The sequence below is a fragment of the Gorilla gorilla genome, chromosome 5, assembly GCF_029281585.2.
Source record: "Gorilla gorilla gorilla isolate KB3781 chromosome 5, NHGRI_mGorGor1-v2.1_pri, whole genome shotgun sequence".
Taxonomy (NCBI): domain Eukaryota; kingdom Metazoa; phylum Chordata; class Mammalia; order Primates; family Hominidae; genus Gorilla; species Gorilla gorilla.
The window spans coordinates 192,391,495-192,397,494 of NC_073229.2; the positions used below are offsets into that span (position 1 = coordinate 192,391,495).

The 6,000-nt window shown below is 54.7% G+C and overlaps 1 protein-coding gene across 1 annotated transcript in view; it reads right to left on the minus strand.

The window, feature by feature from the left end:
- FRMD1 (FERM domain containing 1) overlaps positions 1-1,304 on the minus strand; it is a 44,109-nt gene extending 42,805 nt beyond the window's left edge. Inside the window, exon 1 of the mRNA XM_019028703.4 lies at positions 1,225-1,304. The gene's annotated coding sequence lies outside the window, so the exon portion shown is untranslated. The remainder of the gene's footprint in view (positions 1-1,224) is intronic.
- Between the last annotated feature and the right edge of the window lie 4,696 nt (positions 1,305-6,000).

Genomic DNA, 6,000 nt, shown 5'->3' on the forward strand with positions numbered 1-6,000 from the left:
GCCCGCAGGAGCACGTAGAGTAGGTGAAGGCGCAGCCCACTTTGGTTTTCATTCGTCTTTTCCTTAATACTTAATGGGGCAGGGGGTGGGGGAGGTGGGGCGGGGGCGGGGAGGTCCCGCAGAGAAGGGCTGAAGCTCTGAAGAGGCATGGGTGGGGAGAGGCGGCATGGGTGGGGGGAGACGAGATTTAGGGCCACCCAGCGACGGCGCCCCTTCCCCACCACCCCTGCTCAGTCTACTCAGGAAACAGCACCACCTAGGCCCTTCCAGACCCTTCCGGACCCTTCCAGACCCTTCTGGAGGTCCTGCTCCCACGTTCGCTCACCTCCTGCTCCAGCCTTACTTTCAAAGACGGGAGAAAGGGGGAGCTTTGGACGACCTCATGGAACAAAGGTGAGGATGTCTTCACTTTGGTAATTAAATGCTTAGATGTCATTTTGTGACCTGATGTCTGTTCCTGCCCCTGCAGCACACAAATCACTCAAACCTGCACCCTGGCCAGGGTCTGCACCTCCTGCTCCGAGCACTGGCGGTACCTCATCTCAGGTGCCGGCCTTTTGGCTCCGGAAGCAGCCACAGCTAGGACTGCCGCTGGGAGAGGAGAAAACTTGGTTTGTAGAAGGCAGGAGCAGAGCCTGACTCCAGGATCCTCCAGGCCTGTGTGGGCACCTTTTAGGGTCCAAAGCCCTCTAGAAACACGCTCCAAAAACCAAATTCCAGCCCACACCAGGGTGAGGGTGGGGTGGGGAAAGGGGTAAAGGCAGGCAGAGCTTCCGATTCCCTTAGCCAGCACCTGCTTCTGAGCGCAGAGCCGCCGGGAGGGCAGACAGGAGGCTAGGGGAGGGGACAGGGGAAGGGGGGGTGTTGGACTGGAGGGGAGGTGGGGAGAGATGGGGAAATAGCGGGAGGTAGGGAGGAGGTGGGAGGAGGTGAGGGGGAAGTGGGGGCGGGGGGTAGGGCCAGGGCTCCTTCCAGAAGGCAGGCAGGGTGCACTTAGCCCAGAGCAGGGACCCCCGTGGGCCGGCGGGTCCTCCCAGACCCGGCCTCAGTCCTGGAAACCCCGAGGGGACGACAGCGGAAGCCGCCTGGGCCCTGCGCTCTGGGCCCTGGGGCGCAACCCCTGAAACTCGACAGTTCGCGCCACTCCCCGCCTCCGGGGTCCCCTCGTCTGGGGGCGGCGGCTGGAGAAGGGTGCACCCCGCCCGCGGAGACCCACGCGCTCACCTTCCGGGGGCCGAGGCCGTCTCCTCGTCCGGCTCAAGGCTCTGGGCCGTGGTCCCGCCGGCGGTGTAGAAGCGGCCGCCGCTCTTGTGCCCTCCGGGTGGGACCACGTGGGGAGGCAGCGGTGATCCCGGAGGGTGACGCGGCCCGGGCTCCGGATTGGCCGGCGCCGCCCGCCCCCTCCCCGCCCAGCCGACTCTCCCCGGCAGGAGCGCGGGCCGTGCAGGGTCTCGGGGGTCGAACCGTCCTGGAGGTCACACGGCCCCAGAGTTGCCTGTCCCAGGGGTCGCCCAGTCCGGAGGGTAGCTCCATCCCCGGGTCACACGTCCCCCGATTGCCCGGCCCAGGGCTGCAGCATCCCAGCCTTGCAGAGGCGATCGCGCCACCCATCCCAGACGAGCCGCTCCCTGCGCGGACGCACCGGGTTCGGCGCCTTGCAGGCTGCTGGCGACCCCGCTTGCCGGGTTTCTCCCCGGCCTGGACAGCCCACTCGGAACGGCGGCATGCATTTGAAGCCATCGCTGCCTGCGTTGTCGGTGGATGCGGTGGACCCGGGGCGGGCAGTGCGGAGCGCGGAGGGGAGACCTGCCCTGGGGGACAGTGGCGGGGAGGGGATGGTCCTGGGGTTTGCATGGGTGATGGTACAGTTCCAGCCCCGAGAGCGGGAAGACGACGCGGCGGTGGAGCTCTAGGAAGGGGTGGATGTTATCACCGTGCAAAACCAGACCACCGCCCAGGAGGGCAGTTGAAGCTTCACTGGCCCAGGGCGATTTGCCCCGTCTGAGGGTGACATTTGGGCAGACACCTTTAGGAGCGAGGGAGGACGCCTCTTGGATATTTAGGGGGAAGTCGGGGGTCCCAAATTGAGGACCAGCAAGTGCAGAGGCCCCAGGCACGCTGGGGGTTGAGAGAGAGCAAAGAGACGGAGAGAGGGTGTCATTCCTGACCCCTGAGGCTGAGCGCCCAGAACCCAGCCTTGGCTGTGTTCTGAGACTCTGGGGAACCAGGTTCCAGGCCGCCCAGCATCAGGGCTCGGGGCGTTTCTCTACTGTCCTGGTTTGGATTTCTCCTTCCCCTTCCTCCCCCTGCCCCAGGCCTCATATGTTCCCAGTTTTCCTTCAGTGCTGATCTTCCAGCATATAATACTATTTAGCCATTCATTTTGACAGCCTCCCCCAGTTAGAATTTAAGTGCCAGCAGGGCAGATATTTTTTATCTGTTTTGTTTACTACTGAAACCCAAGCACCTCCAAGAGCTGCTGGCACTGGAGAGTTCTTGGCGGAATGAATAATTCATGTATCAGGGCCCAGATCAAATACAGCAGCTCAGGTAGAGTCCTCCCACCCCATTCAGTCATGTCAGCGCACCTGGCACCTTGCCTTAGGGGAAGTAGCTCCTACGTGGATTTAATTCCCTTCTCCTCCTCTTCCTTCTGCACTCCAGCAGGAGCAGAGCAATGCACCATTTAAATGAAGGTGGTTCATGCCATCCACACACTTGCACAATAAGGACAACTGGGTGGCAAAGAGCTCGAGGGTTGAATCAAGAGGTCACAGACCAGCAGGAGCCAGAAACTAAGACGGGCTTGATGTTGTGGTGCCTGGGTGTTGTGTATCTGCCCTGGGTGATTTTTGCTTTTTGTTTATTTATAAGCTGGTAGCAGACAGGTGACGACTTCTGTATTCACCTGCCCGGGTAGTCTGCAAGCAGCCTCTTCGTCACACCTTTCACCCAGGCAGTGAGCCCACTCTTGGTCCACTCCGATCTCCATGGGGCCCTTGCTCAGTCTTTGCGTCTGGTCCTGTCCTCTCTGGAGATGGACTCAGTCCTCCACATAGCCCCGGATGACAGCCTGCCTGCTGTTTGGAGCTGGCTGTGATCTCATCTTTGAATCACATCTCAGCGTTGCCTCTTTCCCTTGTAGATCTCTTTATTCTCTGCATTGCCACAAAATGACGTGCATGTGAGTATTACGAGGTTACTTTGTGAAAAGGGTGGTGAAAGTCCAGGTATTGCTGATGTCCAGTACACAAGTGTGTCAGTGTACGCAGAGTTATCACACGTGGCAGCAGCGACTTGATGGAGAGAGCGAATTGGGATTTTACTCGGGAGCTTCTTCAGTGTCACAGTGACTCGGCAGCAATGGCCCTGCCTGGTCTAACTTACAGGACACACAACTCGTCAGTCCTCATGTGTCCAGAAGGTGCTAGAATGACAGCTGCTGGTGCTGCCGTGATGCCACCCACCTGGAGACGTGGTTCCCTGGCGTGAGGGGACGTTTTATGTGACATTTGTATAATAAAACAGCAAATGGCTCTTGACTGTTCGGATTGGGAGTTTAATGCTTCTTTCTCCCTAGAAAAAGATAAAAAATTTTATGTCTGGGGAAGAGGAAGAGGAGGAGGACAAGGATATCACTTCGAATTTTCATGGAGAAGACAAGGAAGACAATTTGAAAAAACCATGTTTTAATATTTACAGAGAAAAGTGTCTGGAGGGAAATATATTAAAATACATCAAAAGGAGTAAGATGTCCAGGTTTTTTTTTTTTTTTTTTGCTTGTTGATTTTAAAAAACAAATGGTTATTTGTATAATAAGAATTAACAAAAAAAAAAAAAAAAAAAGAAAACAACCTTGCTAAAAAGTAAATGTTTTAATTCTAGGAAACAAGGTGGTTTCCCTGTGTTTGATTTCTGGCTGCAAACGGAGCAGAGCTTTAGGACCAGGAGCCAGCAGCCTGGCTCTTCATACCTGCTGCGGCCAGGAGAGGTGCAGCCTCTCACTGTCAGTCATCTGGTCTCTAGCAGCTTCCTGAGTAACTCGCCCCAAAGCACCTGTGTCAGTTTCTCCTCGGGGAGAGCTCCTGCAATACAATTTGGCCCCAGGTGTGTTGTATTTTGTGGCTTTAAAAGGCTCCCGTTGCCCTTCTCTGAACGTCAGCTTTGTCTTTGGACCACACCCGCCTGAAATCCATGTTCCCGACACTGGCCTTGGCTGCCACGCCTCACCATGTGAGTTTTCTCCTAAATGGAACAGTTGTGAAGAGATTTTTTTCTTTGTTTTTGGTGTCTTGCTTTTTAAAGGGCAGCTACAGGAACTCTCACTCATTGCTGGTGGGAAGGCAAAATGGCACAGCCACTTTGGAAGACAGTTTGGCAGCATCTCACGAGACTAAACGTACTCTGACCACGGGATCCAGTGATCACACTCCTTGGTATTTGCCCCAAGGAAATGAACACTTAGATCCAGCAAAACCTTCATGTGGCTATTTATAGCAGCTTTATGCATTATTGCCAAACTTGCAAGCAACCCTGATGCCCTTCAGGGGGTGAATGGATAAACCGTGGGACCCCAAAAAATGGGGTGCTGTGCAGCAGCTGAAGGGGCGGAGCCACGGAGCACGGGAAGGTGTTGAGGAGCCTTCCAGGCAGGGCCCGCTCAGTGAAGGAAGCTGGCCTGAAAATGCTTCCAACAGCATGATTCCAAGGACGTAACGTTGTAGAAAAAGCGAAAAGATGGAAATAGGGAAAAGATCAGTGGTTGCCAGGGACCTGGGGAGAGGAAAGGATGCATAGGTGGAGGAGAGAGGATTTTTAGGGCAGTGGAACTCTTGCCTATGACATGGTCATGGTAGAGATGTGTCATCGCATGTTTGTTGGAACCCAGGGATGCGCACACGGAGACTGAGCCCCAGTGTGTACTGAGGACTTCAGTCAGCAACTGCATCCCAATGTCAGCTCACCAGTGAGGACAGCTGTGCTATAGCCACACAGGATGTCAAGAATAAGGGAAATTGGGGTGTGGAGAGGTGTACATGGGAACTCTGTACTTTCTGCACAATTTTTTCTGTGAACCTAAAACTGCTCAAAAAAATAAAGCCTATTAGAAAAATGGGAGTAGGATGTTGTACTTTTAGCTACCAAGGGTGTGTGTCCCTGTGAATAAGTGTTAGGGAGGGAGGAATTGGCTGGGTGTGGAGGCTCACGCCTGTAATCTCAGCACTTGGGAGGCGGAGGCAGGTGGATTGCTTGAGCCCAGGAGTTTGAGACCAGCCTGGCAAACATGGTGAGACCCCGTCTCTACCAAAAAAAATTACAAAAATTAGCAGGGTGTGGCGGCTCACACCTGTCGTCCCAGCTACTCGGGAGGCTGAGGCGTCACTGCACTCCAGGTTGGGCGACAGAGCTGCCGGGAGAGGTGTCAGAGCCCCAGCATCAGAAAAACAGTCAGCTCACGGGTGGTAGGTAGTAAGAAGAATTTACGGACAACGGCACAGTTTTGAAAAAGGAGAAAAAGAAGGCTGCAGAGGAGTGCAGTGAGTGTCTCAGTGAGGGGACGGAGCGTGCAATGGTCGATTTTTCTTAGGGGCATTTATGGGCCTTAAAGCAGGAGCTGAGGGCAATTTGGGCCACACTAGCCACAGAGGTCGTGATAAACTGAGGGCAATTTGGGCCACACTGGCCACGGAGGTCGTGATAAATGACTACATCTTTAGAGGTTCTGTTGCCCTGACGTCAGCAAGGGTTGCCCAGTGAGTTTCAACATGCATGCGTTCCAGAGATGTATAGAAACCCTAGTTACTGATGACTTGTTGGAAAGAGGCTTGGAACCAGATGCCACCTTTAGATAATAGGGAAGCCTAATGGCTTCTGAATTTCTCAGATAAGGAGTGCTGTCTCTGGATGGCCTGCTTGATGCCCACCAGGCGATCTTTGCTCTCCTCAAGAGCCAGACCTTGTCTCAAAAAAAAAAAACAAAAAACAAAAAACCAAAAAAAA